General features: G+C 39.8%; 1 protein-coding gene and 1 long non-coding RNA gene across 14 annotated transcripts in view; both read left to right on the top strand.

Annotated features, from left to right (window-relative positions):
* The window catches only part of NPAS3 (neuronal PAS domain protein 3), a 634,645-nt gene that overhangs the window by 44,112 nt on the left and 573,230 nt on the right, over positions 1-17,303 (top strand). The gene's annotated exons all lie outside the window — the stretch shown is intronic.
* LOC310766806 overlaps positions 1-17,303 on the top strand; it is a 33,161-nt gene that overhangs the window by 8,884 nt on the left and 6,974 nt on the right. The window contains exons 1-2 of one of the 2 annotated variants that reach the window (XR_014550419.1): positions 13,428-14,069; positions 15,213-15,337. This is a non-coding gene — a long non-coding RNA (uncharacterized lncRNA). Of the gene's footprint in view, positions 1-13,427; positions 14,070-15,212; positions 15,338-17,303 lie in introns of those variants that run through there. The other variant, XR_014550418.1, reaches the window with a different exon arrangement.

A 17,303-nucleotide genomic window follows, 5' to 3' on the forward strand; every position in this document is an offset into this window, starting at 1 on the left:
AGTCAGACGTTAGGCTTCCAAAAATAGTTTGTAAACTGGAACAGTCACTTCCGGGTGTGCGACGTTCGGGAGCCAAAACGTTCGGGAACTAAGCTGTTTGACTTCCAAGATATGACTGTATTCATATTCAGCTTGAAGCTATTAGTTCTTTACCTCACAGACAAGGAATTGAAATAGGCTTCTTCCTTTTAATGTAGGACTGTTCCCAAAGATGCTTGCCTTGTGAATTCGGCCAAGCATTTTGATTATTCTTTACCAACAAAACGCTCTTTGATTTCTAAGTTGCGCGTTAAGTTCATAAGAGTGACTTATTTTAAGACGTTCATACAAGTTAACCTGTTGAAACACATGAAATATGCCTGCAACAAGTATCTCCTACATGACAACTCCTGAAGAACCACTTTTCCTTTATTTCAGTAACCCAGATTTCTGTGGCAGTGATACTCCTACCCCTTACCCCAGCCCCAATCCCATTTGGTCTGAACATAACTGAAATACCTTTAACACATGCTATTTTTAATAAATTGCAAGTATTGGTTTGACTTACAAGAACAAAGTGAAGCAAATGAGAGAAAGAACCAATCTTTTTAAATGTCTAATGTCCACTATATATATATATATATATATACACATATGCGCTCTCAGTATGCCATGGCCTAATCTGACTAAACATCCCTTTAAAATTAGGCTTCCAGAAAAGAGGAGGGGGAACCTCTTAATCCTTTAATGCTCGAGTAGCAAAGCACCACGTTTTCAGAAAGACTCTGCTTCTGTGCAAGTGACTTAAATTAAGTGGCCAGATATTCAAAAGCAATCAGTTCCCAGGAAATCTCACAATTTTTGTGCAATCATTTCCTTTCCTATTTTTTTTTGTCCTTCCTTAAAAAATAGGTAAACTCCAGAAAGTGAATGTCATTCAGAAATTGCCAAATTTTCTTGACTGCCTTATTTATTTAAAGTGTGCGGAGCAGGTGTACAAGTGTTGTTCCCCCTCCTGCTGCTCTGCCTTCTTGCTGGCTGCCTGCTGGTACCTTTCTTGCCACTTAGGTATTTATTTCTACAATGCATAATTAAAATTAACAATACAAAAAGGGGAGGAATTGCATTGCATTCTTAAAACTTTCCAGGTTTCTTCTCTTATGGCTGATTTATTTGATAAAACAGGCTATCATTCATAAGTGGAAAAAAATAAAAAATGAAAGGACAGAAGCACAAAACTACATAATATTTACATTTCTTTTTTTTTAATGTTATGACAGAGAAAAAGTATAGCATAGATGTAATGCCTTTTCTACACTAGTAATATGTACATTTAAGTTGCACTTAAGCAGGATTGCTCATCTCTACATTCACATGCTCAGGGTTCCTTAAACAATCTAGAATTTCATTTAGAGTGTGCCTTCCTGTGAATCTTAGCTTTAATTGAAACAAAATTTCTCTCCTGCTATGTTGTGGTACTGCATTCAAGGTTCGTTAACCTGAATGGTTGCTAGTTTGTCCCTCATGGTCTTAAGTCATAATTCCCTAGCCACGCATCATATATACACTCAGATATTTCTCTTGCTGATAATGCTTTGCTCTTTGCCAATAACCACCGGATTTCTGCAGGAAGTGGAATAGTTCAGAGTAGAACACGCATACTCAATTACATTAAGCAAAAGTAACAAATTTGCTTCAGTGGTACTGATGTACATGATTTTTAACTTGTAATTTGCATGTCTGTTGCTTTTGAAACACACCCTCCTTCTCTTTCCCAGTGATTTATGGCCATGAGCCTGCTGCTACTTGACGGATGCAGAAAGTACAACTGAGAAACATGCTACGTGAATCTTGCATTCATTCAAATCTTGTCCCAAAATGTGTGCTAAGACACAAACGTGAAGTTGTTTCAAGCTGCCAAATTTTTAAGTGAAACACTAAATTTTAATCATTCTTATGCTTTTTATTGTGTTGATAAATTTTAATCAAGGTGACCGCACAGAGTGGATTTATTCTAGTCAATGTGATCTAAATCATTATTTTAGTCACCATACGAAGATACTTGGTTTAAATCATTAATTTAACTCAAGTTTTCCAGATTGTGTTTATCGTACTTCTTAAACAAATATGCATACTAATTGGTCGCTATTGGTCGCTAAAATGTTTTGTTACAAAAATATATCCAATCAACAGAAATATAGAAATATTATGGGCAAATTAATAAGAAAACCATGCCTTGTGCTATGATCAAAATTTGTCTTCTAACATTATCCTAATCATACTTGGTTGTCTGAAAGTTGATAAGCAATTATCATAATTTATGTTTTAATGTTATTTCTAAGTTTATTTTTCGACTTGGTTTTTCTCTATTTTGATTGATTAATTAATGATTGCTTAGGTTTACTTACATGCTGCTTTTCCACAATGGGCTGTGTCCAAAGTGACTTACTGCAAAACATTAGAATACAACTACACAAAATATGGAGCATGTCAGTTGAGTTCAGAAATGACAAAAAAATCAACAATTTAACAAACACAGAAAAAATTCAGTATTACAAAAAAATAAGTACATAGATAAAAAGCAAAGCAATCGTTAACTGATAATAAAGTTTCTGATTACTGGTGCATTTGCATGCGAAGGAGCCTGGCTTAAATACAGTTCAGAGGGGAGGGTTACTCTTAGCAGGCTAGATGACATAAAGCCAGCTCCTATTATCCTTAATTATCTCGAGGAGGCTGGCAGCAGCAAAAGGCAGATGTTGGGGAGGGCAGCCATGGCCAGTCTTTTCCTCAGCCTCCTGCAAGTATCAGCTGCTGGTGCAGGTCTTACTGCACATCTAATAAAAGTCTTAAAACCACTGCACTGCATACAGCCTTTATATATTACATAGGAACACATTTAAAAGACTCTTACTTACAAACATAGTTGGGGGGGGGCGTCTTGGAAAGTTAGCAGTGTGTCTTAACTGCATTGTGAAACAATGGACTTGGAACGCTTCCAGCCAGTGTTTGAGAATTTCCTTGTCATAAAATAAAGGTTCTCCTGTTTGAAGAGCAAACATTGACAGAGCTATTTGAAATGTATTGGAAAGTCAGAATTGGAATGTTTTGAAACACCAGCTCTGGCATAGTTTGCCTACCTCTTCACAATTTACATGAAGCATTTATTATTCTTGCAAAGTGTAATATAATGTGTCTCTTAGAGGATTTCACTATTTAAGTAGCATGTACTTTGTTCATAACACGTCTAAGTGTTTTGGGTTTTGAATGGGGAAAATACATTCAATGTGAGAGATAACTTCCTTTGGATAGTTCACATTTATTGGTTCACAGGCAGTGGTGAGTGAACTTCTAGTGCTGCTGTTGCTTAGCTCTTAGAGAAGACCTATATTTGTGAGCAAAGTTGGATTATTTCTTTTCACTTGGTAACGTCATTATCTGCATGAAGGAAATGAAGAGTCGAAAGCATGGATATCTTTGATGGCTTAGCTTAAATGCTTGGTGGTGGTGCCTTTGCTGAAAACGAATCTATATAGCCTGTGCACTTCTCCCAAGATATGGCCCTATTATTACCCAAATCCTCAGTATCTTTTACTTGAGCCTTGCTGTAATTATCTTGAAGTCAAAGGGATTGGAAATGAAAGAGAAAGGGAAATGTGTGCCCGCCTTTCAAATCTGTAAGAGCGATGGCCAACTTAAATCAAATGGATTAAGTGGTGTTACATAGGGGGCCATATTTTGAGTGGGAGATGGGATAGGGATAGAGATATAAATAATAAATAAATAATTGGTGGTAGTCAATACCAGAGCCTGTTTGCTTTTCTGTGCAGCTGCCTTGAGAGCTGGGTGGCAGTCTCTAAATGCCAACCCCTCATTTTTTATTGGTATATATCTGATCGGAGCAAGTTAATACAATCACGAAAAAATGTTTGAAACAGAAAATTAACTTCCCCCACTTTGCTGTGCGATTATAGCAGCATGTTACACTTTCTCACATTACTCCCCCCCCCTCCGCTTGCTTCCAAATGAAGGTTGCAATCCTATACACACTTTCAGGGGAGTGAACCCAATGAATTCAGTGGAACGTCTGAGTGCCAAACTATGCAATATATCAGAACCAGCTTTGTATGTATGCATTTGTTGGCTCAGTATCATTTCCCTGAATTATAGCTGCACTTTGTTTTAACTTTTCTACTCTATATTGTGAGAAGAAACAGTGTGCAAGAAGGTACTAAGCAGGAACTCTGTTCCCTAGACCAGTGGGGTGCAGCTGTTGACTGAATAGCTATATGCTGCATTTAAATAAATTGTGTATAGACCTGCATGAGATTTTAAAAGAATCCAATAAAAGTAAGCATGGGGTTGCCAACTGAGGCTGGGACTACAGTGATTCTCCCCCATAAAAGCACCACAAGTGTCAAATAGTAAAAGGGGAAAAAATGAAAAACTCCCATTGGCACCAATGTGAGTGGGGGGGGGGTTTGGTGGGATCACTGTGGTTAGGGAATGCTCAAACCTCTTCGTATAATGAAGTCCTAATCCACATTGCTTTCCCTTAAGTAAAAAACAGAAATAAATACCCATCTGAGATGCAGTTCTGTATATTTAAATATAATGTAGTTTTCCCCTGAGATAATGTTAAGACAAACCTAATGTGAGAGGCTTTCATGTCTTCCCACAGTGGTCTAGAAATTGCCAGCCTGTTTATATACCCCAGAACATTCAGTACTTCATTAGCTGGAGAGCTATTGTAAAAAAACTAACAAAAACAGGAATTCCCTCTTCTCAAAAATCTGTCTGATGCACTTTTCCTTTATTATTCGTTCATTCACTCATTAATCCATTCTCTCTGTTTCACCCATTCACTTTGCTGGGCTCATAAATGTAGTAGTATTTTTGTCGCAAATACAAAATAAATTGCCCCCTCTTGAATGGAGGAAGAAACAGTGATGCTTGTGCAATAATTTTTAATTGAATGAGCCTTTTTCAAACACAGTAACAGCTTTTCCCTCACCATATTTATTGTCTTGGTGATAAAGGGGGGGGGGGAGTACAGCAGAAAGCAGTGAGCAACAAGTTTATCAATTTGAGCAGGCCAACTGCACAACTAAATGCATGTGAAACTTAACAAATCCCTTGGGGAAGCTGACTGTAAGAATTTTCTAGTCTGTGTCGAGTTACTGAGGTGCGACATGGTGGATTGAACTTAATGCCTTAGGCAAGCAGAGTCAAATAGAGACAGTTTAAGATTTTGCTGTGCCCATGAAGGGATCTGCTAGCAGTTGTCTAAATGAAGCTTTCAGAAAGGAATATAGCGTTATCATGAGCTCTTTTCCCTGAATATTTCAGTGAGTTATTCTAGTTTAAAAGAAATCCTAGTAGGATTTCCTCTGTATAAGCTTTGTAGCAGCTGAGAAAAGATTGGAGTTATTCTTTTCCTTACCAGAAGAAACAAGGGACTATAGTAAGATACCCAGTATATTGTGGCATTTGGTTTGAAAGGGATATTTTGTCAAGTATTCCAGGCTGAAATGAAGGACCCCTGTCTGATTGGGGATTGACCTTGTTTTGACCTATGAGATGGTGCTGCGAGAAATTTGTAGAACATGTATCTATCTACTTGCATCCACTTTGCATTTACTGTTATACAGTATTTGTTTCTCTTTGTATGTATCATTTGGGGAGGAGGGAAATGACCATAATTCAAGTATGTTTCTATTAAGTGACAACATATTGTATTGCAAGATCTGGGTCTCAATGCATTATTCTCTCTTAAAATTTGGTAATATTTCTTTCAGAACATGTAAGTTTCTTCTTAATTTAAAAGCACTTAAAAAGCCCTCAAGATCATCTACTGTGTCTTTTTAATTTGGCCACAGAATTTGCTACATGCACACTTCAGAGATTCTTTGCCCTAAACAGTAATTGTTTTCCATAGTATGGAAGCATAAATAATGTTGACTTTTCAGGAAAATCAAAGCATATATCACACCCAGCACCGAAACAATTGAAGCATATAGTAAAAATTAACCCGTATTTGTATCAGGATAATGAATGTTTTCTGCTAAGCCCATGAGGAAAGTCAGCAAAATACTGTGATCAAAAGCACCATATGTGAAGGAGTAGAGTGTGTACCACAGGGCACCATATAGCTGTACAAACTGCACAAGGAACCATTGGCTACCTACAATTCAAAGTGTTGGTGCTGACCTTTAAAGCGCTAAATGGCCTCAGCCCTGTATACCTGAAGGAGCGTCTCCACCCCCATTGTTCAGCCCAGACACTGAGGTCCAGCTCCGAGGGCCTTCTAGTGGTTCCCTCACTGCGATAAGTGAAGCCACAGGGAACCAGGCAGAGGGCCTTCTCGGTAGTGGCCCCCTCCCTGCGGAACACCCTCCCATCATATGTCAAGGAAGTAAACAACTACCTGACTTTTAAAAGACATCTGAAGACAGCATTGTTTAGGAAGTTTTTAATGTTTAATGTTTTATTGTGTTTTTAATATTCTATTGGGAGCTGCCCAGATGGGAGGGATATAAATTATTATTATTATTATTATTATTATTATTATTATTATTATTATTAATGGTGCTCTTCCTTATCTTCCCTTCTGATTGTTCTAGCCCAAGATTTTTTAAATAGTGTTTAAAAAGCATTACTATCCTACTAATATTTTTGCCTGGCACCGAAAACCAGTGCTATTTGTTTAGAAAAAGAGGTGCCGGAACTTACCATGAATGCCTCCCTTGTTCTCTTATAAGGGCAATGAGGTACCAGAACCAGTGACTTCCTGCTGAAAACACACCAGAGTAGGTGCCAGGTGAACTTCCCTGTGGAGAGCATTCAAGATACTGTTTGTTTGTTTCTTTTCTTGCTTGCTTGTATAAGAACTTATCAACCATTCTACAAATAAACTGAGCAGTGTACAGAAATAGAATATAAAACATAATACAGATAATTAAAAAATGGAAAAAACAAAGAATTAAAAACTTTAGTTCCTAGGTCCCATAATGGAGAAATCCCTTTTCATGGCTATGTTTGTCTCACCACACATGACAGGGCAAGCAGAGGAGGGTCTCTGTAGGATGGTTCCTTCTCAGCCTGTCTCCTTCAGAGAGATGAGAAACAGGAATGATCTAACAGGAAGAAAAATATATAAAAAGAGGTGGTAAAAAAAAGTACTTGAGAAAAAGATTCAGGAGAGAAATCTATAAATGGTTATGGGTGGGGGTGGGGGGAGAATACTGTAAGTGTTTAGCCAAAACTACTTACCAGTTTTCAGGTAGGTATTCTATGTGGGATACTTGTCGTTGAAGCCAGCCCCAGCCCCACCCCAAATCTGCCTGACATAAGCCAGTGAACAACAAAACATGGCTGAATATTAAATAAGTGTACTAATAACGTCCTATAAAAGGGTGCAAAATGCAAGAGGAACAAATACAAAGCCCCACATAATATAATTCCATATGGTGCTAGTAAGTTTCCTACAAGGATTAAGGTTTCTGTTCATGAAAACAGTGAAGATTCCATATCTACTCCACTGGAACCACATCCGGATCAAAGCCAGCACTGTTCAGATTTATCATGATGAGCTTCCGCCTTCCAGAAATCTTCACAGCTGGCAACTGTCCTTAGCATGTTTGAAGTAGGTGCTGTAAGATCCTGTTGAGTTAATAGTGTGGTGAGATGATAGTCACAGTGTTCTAGTGCGGAAGTGCAATGCCTTAAGAGTTTCAATATTGTTACTGTTTGATTAACACATGATTAAGATAATGTTCAGTTATAGTTATTTTATTATTATTATTTATTACATTTGTATATCGTTAAGATCACAGGGTGGTACACAACATAAAAATACAAACAAACCAGTAACCCCGCTCCCAGTCTTTGTTGAGGTTTTCCAGGAGGTGCTGGGTTCTATAAATATTGCTATCATAGGTAGTGTTTTTATATATACCACCTCTTTTGGTATACATAGGCATAACCAACCCCTTGAGGAAGCATAAGATTCCAACTAAGATCTTTTCCTTCCTATTGTTCCACCAACTCTGCCTCCCCTTGCCTCTTACCCCTTAGCTGGTGGAGTCCCGTTGGCATCGATCTACGGAGCTTGCACTTTTACAAAAATTGTTATGTGTCTGTTACGGTTGTCAGTCTTTCAGTGCGTACAGGTCAAGGGGGAGGAGCTAGACAAAGAACGATCCAAGAAGTCCTCAACGGCAGAACAGGTGGAAGATAAGAAGCGGTATCCCATTAACATTTGGCAGGGACTCTTACTATACTGTTTTAGATGCCGGCTAAAGGTGTTTATTAAACAATGCTTTCCAGATAAGTAATTGAATATGCTTTTGGTTTTCTGATTTTATCTGTCTATTATTGACAGTTACTTTATATTGTTACTACTTTATTTTTTTAAATTGAACAGTTGATCTGTTTTATAAATACATTTTTTTAAAGCACTGCTTTTTGTGTACTTATTTTCCCCTTCTGTGCAAGGTGCTTTAGAAGTGAAGAGATCTGGCTCAGCAAGTGGGATTTGAGGATAGGCTCGTTAAGTCTTTCTCTTGCTTTTTTCTTTTCTGTTGTTCCTCGCAATATGTATATTGTGAAACCCTTCTTCTGTCTTTAGAATTGGCCCACTGTACAAATACCTGTAAATTTGGGGAAGGCTTTTTGCACCCCCCGCCTCCTGACAAACTGATTCTAAAGCAAAGTCCTTTCCTCCCTTGTTTAGAAAGTCTGACTTGGCAGATGTATTATTAAAAAATCAATATGACCCTACAAATCAATATGACCTGTCTGACAACCAGCTGAGCAATCCTGCTTATAATATGCAATTATTTGGCCCAAGCCATACAGAAATCATCATAAGAGCTCTAAGATGGTGCCAACAGATCACTTGGAGCTTTCTTTGTTTTTAGTAAGCTTGGTCTTGAACTTTCTAATAATCTGTGATGTTTAGGGAACAATATACTTGTAAACAACATGAAAATTAATCAGTTGTGTTCCAATAGGCAAACAACTATTTATAATAATATTTTAATAGTAACGAGGTAAACCAAATATTTTTTACTTTTTCCTTTGTATGCTTATCTAGTGAAATATTTTGCTATAACATAAGATTATGATCCTGGAGGTATATGCCACGTGCAGTATATCTTCTTGGTAGACTTTAGAATCAGGAAAAAAATGTCTGAGAAAAACATAAATATGTGGTAGGAGTTAGCACTAGTAACATATTGTTTCCAAAGCTTTTTTAGAATTTTATTTTCCTAATTTTAAGGAGAATTTGGGAGGCAAGTATAACCCTGCAGTAAATCTGGCTGAGGGGCGTTGGGAAGCAACATGAATGTTGTTCTGCTGGCAGAGATGGAGCTATACCAGTGGAAACGTTCACTGCCATACAGGGTGCAATACCAAGGGTTCAGGCCCAAGGGACGGCAAAAATTGCACCTCTCCATTCTTCCTCTCCACTCCGCTCAGAGCAAGGATCTACAATGCAGAATGAAACTACAGCATACTTGGCAAATGCTTGGCCAGCAAAGAGGTTCCACTACCTGCCAAGGCAGTTGGCTCCAAGGTTGAATAGCTCTTACACTTAAGTTTCTCCTGACATTTAAGAAAAATCTACTTTCCTGAAAGTCCTACCTTCTGAAACAACAGAGAACAGGTCTACTCCATATTCTGTATGGCGAAAGCTACTATCACGTCCCAATTTAATCTTTGAGCTAAAAACGTTCCTTGTAGGACTTGGTTTCCAGAGGCGTGCTCTAGATATACTCAATTTGTCAATGTCGTTCTTAAAATGTGGTATTCAGAACAGGACAGAGTAATCCAGATGCGGCCTGATAAGTTCAGAATAGAGTGGAACTATTATTTCTCTCCCCTTCATGGATCACTGCCTTGCCGTGGCGAAGGGGCTTGAAGAACTCAAAGAAGCTATGAACTATGCCGAGCAGGGCACCCAAGATGAACAGGTCATAGTGGAGAGTTTTGACCAAACGTGATCCACCTGGAGGAGGAACCGGCAAGCCACTCCAGTATCCCTGCCAAGAAAACTCCATGGACAAAGACAACAGGCATATAAAAGTTATGACGCTGGAAGATGAGCCCCTCAGGTCGGAAGGCGTCCAACATGCTACTGGGGAAGAGCGGAGGACAAGTACAAGTAGATCCAGAGCTGATGAAGCGGCTGGGCTAAAGCCGAAAGGACGTTCAGTTGCGGTAATGCCTGGAAGTGAAAGGAAAGTCCAATGCTGTAAAGAAAAATATTGCATAGGAACCTGGAATGTAAGAACCATGAACCTGGGTAAGTTGGATGTGGTCAAAAATGAGATGGCAAGAATAAATATTGACATCCTGGGCATCAGTGAACTAAAATGGATGGGAATGGGCGAATTCAGTTCGGATGACCATCATATCTACTACTGTGGGCAAGAAACCTGCAAAAGAAATGGAGTGGCCCTCATAGTCAACAAAAGAGTGGCGAAAGCAGTACTGGGATGCAATCTCAAAAATGATAGAATGATCTCGATACGAATCCAAGGCAGACCTTTTAACATAACAGTAATCCAAGTTTATGCACCAACTACTGGTGCTGAAGAAACTGAAATTGACCAATTCTATGAGGACTTACAACACCTTATAGAAGTGACACCAAAGAAGGATGTTCTTCTCATTATAGGGGATTGGAATGCTAAAGTAGGGAATCAAGAGATAAAAGGAACAACTGGCAAGTTTGGCCTTGGAGAGCAAAATGAAGCAGGGCAAAGTCTAATAGAGTTCTGTCAAGAGAACAAGCTGGTCATCACAAACACGCTTTTCCAACAACACAAGAGACGACTCTACACGTGGACATCATCAGATGGGGAGCATCGAAATCAGATTGATTATATTCTCTGCAGCCAAAGATGGAGAAGCTCAATACAGTCAGCAAAAACAAGACCTGGAGCTGACTGTGGCTCAGATTATCAAAATTCAAGCTTAAACTGAAGAAAGTAGGAAAAACCACTGGGCCGGTAAGATACAATCTAAATCAAATTCCTTATGAATACACAGTGGAAGTGAGGAACAGGTTTAAGGATTTAGATTTGCTAGACAGAGTGCCTGAAGAACTATGGATGGAGGCTCACAACATTATACAGGAGGCAGCAACGAAAACCATCCCAATGAAAAGGAAATGCAAGAAAGCAAAGTGGCTGTCCAATGAGGCCTTACAAATAGCGGGGGAGAGAAGGCAAGCAAAATGCGAGGGAGATAGAGAAAGATACAGGAAATTGAATGCAGATTTCCAAAAAATAGCAAGGAGAGACAAGAAGGCCTACTTAAACGAGCAATGCAAAGAAATAGAGGAAAACAACAGAATGGGAAGAACCAGAGATCTGTTCAAGAAAATTGGAGATATGAAAGGAAGATTTCGTTCAAAGATTGCCATAATAAAGGACAAAAGTGGTAAGGACCTAACAGAAGCAGAAGACATCAAGAAGAGGTGGCAAGAATACACAGAGGAATTATACCAGAAAGATATGGATGTATCATACACCCCAGGTAGTGGGGTTGCTGAGCTTGAGCCAGACATCCTGGAGAGTGAAGTCAAATGGGCCACTGCAAATAACAAGGCCAGTGGAAGTGATGGTATTCCAGCTGAACTATTCAAAATTTTAAAATATGGTGCTGTTAAGGTGCTACACTCAATATGCCAGCAAGTTTGGAAAACTCAGCAGTGGCCAGAGGATTGGAGAAGATCAGTCTACATCCCAATCCCAAAGAAGGGCAGTGCTAAAGAATGCTCCAACTACCGCACAATTGCACTCATTTCACACGCTAGCAAGGTTATGCATAAAATTCTACAAGGAAGGCTCAAGCAGTATGTGGACCGAGAACTCCCAGAAGTGCAAGCTGGATTTAGAAGAGGCAGAGGAACCAGAGACCAAATTGCAAACATGCGCTGGATTGTGGAGAAAGCTAGAGAGTTCCAGAAAGACATCTACTTCTGCTTCATTGACTATGCAAAAGCCTTTGACTGTGTCGACCACAGCAAACTATGGCAAGTTCTTAAAGAAATGGGAGTGCCTAATCACCTCATCTGTCTCCTGAGAAATCTCTATGTGGGACAAGAAGCTACAGTTAGAACTGGATATGGAACAACTGATTGGTTCAGAATTGGGAAAGGAGTACGACAAGGCTGTATATTGTCTCCCTGGTTATTTAACTTATATGCAGAATTCATCATGCGAAAGGCTGGGCTGGATGAATCCCTAGCCGGAATTAAGATTGCTGGAAGAAATATCAACAACCTCAGATATGCAGATGACACAACCTTGATGGCAGAAAGTGAGGATGAATTAAAGAACCTTTTATTGAGGGTGAAAGAGGAGAGCGCAAAATATGGTCTGAAGCTCAACATCAAAAAAACGAAGATCATGGCCACTGGTCCCATCACCTCCTGGCAAATAGAAGGGGAAGAAATGGAGGCAGTGAGAGATTTTACTTTCTTGGGCTCCATGATCACTGCAGATGGTGACAGCAGCCATGAAATTAAGAGACACCTGCTTCTTAGGAGGAAAGCAATGACCAACCTAGACAGCATCTTAAAAAGTAGAGACATCACCTTGCCAACAAAGGTCCGTATAGTTAAAGCTATGGTTTTCCCAGTAGTGATTTATGGAAGTGAGAGCTGGACCATAAAGAAGGCTGATCGCCGAAGAATTGATGCTTTTGAATTATGGTGCTGGAGGAGACTCTTGAGAGTCCCATGGACTGCAAGAAGATCAAACGTATCCATTCTTAAGGAAATCAGCCCTGAGTGCTCACTGGAAGGACAGATCGTGAAGCTGAGGCTCCAATACTTTGGCCACCTCATGAGAAGAGAAGACTCCCTGGAAAAGACCCTGATGTTGGGAAAGATGGAGGGCACAAGGAGAAGGGGACGACAGAGGACGAGATGGTTAGATAGTGTCTTCGAAGCTACAAACATGAGTCTGAACAAACTGCGGGAGGCAGTGGAAGACAGAAGTGCCTGGCGTGCTCTGGTCCGTGGGGTCACGAAGAGTCGGACACGACTAAACGACTAAACAACAACAACAATTATTTCTCTGGATATTATGCTTCTGTTAATGTGGCCTAAGATCACTCTAGCTTCTAAACAGCCCAGTTGTGATGCTGGTTTGTGTGCAGTTTATGATCAACTAAGACTCCTGGTTCTTTTCGCTTATACAGTGGTACCTCGGATTAAGAACTTACCGTATTTTTCGCTATTTAAGACGCATCAGACCACAAGACGCACTTAGCTTTTGGAGGAGGAAAACAAGGAAAAAAATATTCTGAATCTCAGAAGCCAGAACAGCAAGAGGGATCGCTGCGCAGTGAAAGCAGCAATCCCTCTTGCTGTTCTGGCTTCTGGGATAGCTGCGCAGCCGGCATTTGCTCCATAAGGTGCACAAACATTTCCCCTTACTTTTTAGGAGGGAAAAAGTGAGTCTTATAGAGCAAAAAATACGGTAATTCGTTCCAGAGGTCCGTTCTTCACCTGAAACTGTTCTTAACCTGAGGTACCACTTAGCTAATGGGGCCTCCCGCTGCCGCTGCGCCACAATTGCGCAATTTCTGTTCTCATCCTGAAGCAAAGTTCTTAACCCGAGGTACTATTTCTGGGCTAGCGGAGTCTGTAACCTGAAGAGTCTGTAACCTGAAGCATATGTAACCCGAGGTACCACTGTACTGCTGCCAAGCTAGAACTCCCCTTTTCCTAAGTTTGTACATTTGATTCTTAATACCAAAATGCAGGACTTTTGCATATCTCTGCTGAGTATCATATTGGTAGTTTCAGCCCATCCCAACCTGTCAAGATTATTTTGAATTTTGATTCTGTGTTTTCTAACGTTAAATACCCCTCACATCTTCTTATCACAAGCAAATTTGATACAAGACCTTCATAGCACCTTTATGAACACAATTCAGCAGTTTGCCAAGCCATAAGGCAAAGTTAGGCAGCCACCTCAGGCAACAAATGCTGAGGAGCAGAGAGTAGAAAGAAATGTGTATACCATGCAGCCTGCCATGTGTCCCCTAGGCTAACCTGCCACCCTCAGGTAAAGTGGAGAATGTTGTCCCATTGTCAGGATCAAAATAAGATTCGGCTGCAAGTCTGGTTGACTTTTGTACTGTATAGGGGATGAAGGGAAGAGCCATCGTGTTCCTCACCTCAGACAACAAATGTCCTGAAGTGGCCCTGGTAACAAGTCAGGGCTAGCATGGAGTTCTGCCATTTCTGTGGATGTGTCAGAGAAATGAAGGGGTTATGGGAGTGGCATATCTCCAGCCATCTCAATCATGCTCTTTTTCTATGGCTACACAGGCAAAAATCATACCAGAAAACACGTATGTTACCAAAGGTGTACCTAGGCTCCTTTTGGAACCTCTGCCTATTGAGATCAAGCAGGCATCTTCACGGTACAGTGGTACCTCTGGTTACGTATTTAATTCGTTCCAGAGGTCCGTTCTTAACCTGAAACTGTTCTTAACCTGAAGCACCACTTTAGCTAATGGGGCCTCCTGCTGCTGCCGCGCCACCAGAGCACGATTTCTGTTCTCATCCTGAAGCAAAGTTCTTAACCCAAGGTACTATTTCTGGGGTAGCAGAGTCTATAACCTGAAGCGTATGTAACCTGAAGCGTATGTAACCCGAGGTATCACTGTACTCTTTTCGGCACCTGCTAAAAACATTCTTGTTTTGACAATCCTACCCCGATGCTTAGAAAGTTAAAGTAATTTTAATCTGTTTTAGTATTTTAACTTTCGTATGTTTTAAAGTATGGTTGTGAATTCTTCTCAGCTTTATTGTTTATACCAATGAAGCACAGGGCATTCTTCTACAAAGTGCACTCTATGATGCCCATAATGTATCTGGACATGAAAATCGCCAGCAATGAAAAAACAAAATGAAACAAAAAACCCCAAAGAACTAAGAACAATCCAGGGGACATGTACATCAGGGGGAAAGGAGGGGAGCAGAGGTTGTCAGGAATTTTGAGCTATAATTTTTCCAGCCAGAGTTGTAGATACAAATTTGCACTGCAAATTGACCTAACAGTTCTGGGATCAGTTCAATTGTGTCATGCCAGCCTATAACATATATTACCCTTCCCTAGTTTTCTAGAATTTTATTATGTTGTAGCATCCTATTTTGTGAAACAATATATTTCCTAACATTTTATGATGACCTATGCTTCTAGGCAAATAAAGGATGATGATTATGAATGCAGCTTATCCACAAAGGTCAAATGAAGTCAGTGACATGTACAAGCTGATAAGTTGACTGTAGCCAATTTTTGGATGTTGTGCTATGAATCCCCCGGATGTAAGTAGACGATGGAGTACTGAAGTCGTTTTTAATTGAACTTTTCTAAGCGTTGGTTCTTCATAAACCATAAATAACCCGGGAGAATATATTGTTAACTGTAATGTATTCAGATCATCCCATGTATGGCGCTGTATATGAAAACCTCTTAACTGATTACTTCGGATGTGATAAAAGCATAGTGCATTTAAACACTGCATCATATTTGTCGTCGTTTTAGTGGATAAATCTGTTGATCTAGAGCGCAGCCAACCTACTCCTTTCTCTCATTCATTTATGTGATGAAACTGTCATAAATGTGTATCTGATGAAGGACGCTGCCTTTTAAAGGAATGAATTTACTGATGAAAAATGCTCTGTGTTTAAGAGGTTTTCACTTATACCATGTTAACTTTATGGGTTGAATCGATTCCTTAGAATGCGAACAAGCCGGAGTTAGAAGAAACAAAATTTTCTATTCATGGGCATGCAGATTGAAAGTTTGCTGGAAAACTGCAGTTTTAGTTAATTAAAGTCGATACAGGCAACTCCCCATTGACATGCGTCCAATTGATGTGTGACCATGCGCATCACGTCACACCTGGAAGTGAATTTAAAAATTGCAAAAATGGCCCTAGAAGAGCAAAAAGGGCAAAAACAGCACCAAACAATCCCATGAGCCTTTGCAAGTACAACCCCATGAAACTTTGCACCAAACTTTGAGGACTGTGGAGAGTTGGGAGTTTGAGCAAGGAGGTTTGGAGGAAATGATTGCCACTATTCGTGCCAGTCTGGTAGTTGTTGCCATTTTTTTAAAGGGGTTTTGAAGGGTTCCCAGAGGTTTAGAGGGTGTTTGCAGGCTTTTTCAATGGTGTTTCAAATATAAGCGATTGTGCTTAAATGTGCAGTGCCTCATAACATAACCCCATGCAAATTGGGAGTTGCCTGTACTTGAGAGTTTTTAAGACTGTAATTTAATATAGCTTTCCTTCTTTCCCTTATTAAAAGTTCACTGGTCAGCTTTGCTAATAACCTCCTACCTTTTGCTAAGTGCTTGTATAATGGTGCTGGTTCATAGCAGTTATTACACAAGAATCAGGCAGCCCTCTTGGCACCTGCCCAACTTTGCATTGCCCATGTACTTGCTATTCTAAGTGTTTGAGCATATTATTCTTCGGTTGGGCGGGAGGGGCAATCAGATGCAGAAGGTAATGCACAGTTAAGCTTCTTTTAGGTAATAACATATAAGAGATTTGCAACAATTACTTGGATCTGCATTGCAAAAAATCATTTATGTGCACTGCAGAAAGTATTCCAAGCATGCCATGAGGGATTGAGAGGAAGTTGGAAATGTCCTAGAAAATAAAGGGGCTGGTCTTAGACATCTATTCCTAGTATGAAGTTCAGCCTCACACAACCAAAACAACAGAAGTGGGGTGTTGAATTCATCTAGTTTCCGCAATGATATATCAGTCAGATTATCTGCTTGCAATGCTCAGAATTCCCCCTAAATATGACTGTATAAGTGCAGTTACATATACCTTACATAGAGGTAGAAATATTGCTAATGCCCTTAGTGTCCCTATGGTCCTTTCAGCACAGCCATGTGAAATTAATTTCCCTCTCAGCTTGTACATTAGAATAAATAATTTCGTATGTGCCAAGTTCTGTTCTTCTATAAACCGTAAATGTTTATTCCAGCACCTGGTAGGTCTCTTTATCTCTGAACTTTTGTGCTCTGCAATATTAGCTTCCCTAAGGCAGCGAAATTAAAAGTTACTTAAGGGCTTTATTGAGTCCACGTATTTGTATTTTCCAGCATTAGAATGTTTGTTTACTTTGCAGTGATTCAACCCCACCCAGCCCAAGGACAGCCCAAGCTGTTACCCACACAATAGGACTTGGTGTTTGACCATAACTGCAGGCTCACTCCACAGGCAATCAGCATTTTAATGAGCGATTAAAGGAAAGTCATTGTACTCTTGCT

Source organism: Podarcis filfolensis, assembly GCF_964270895.1.
Source record: "Podarcis filfolensis genome assembly, chromosome: 1".
Lineage (NCBI taxonomy): Eukaryota > Metazoa > Chordata > Lepidosauria > Squamata > Lacertidae > Podarcis > Podarcis filfolensis.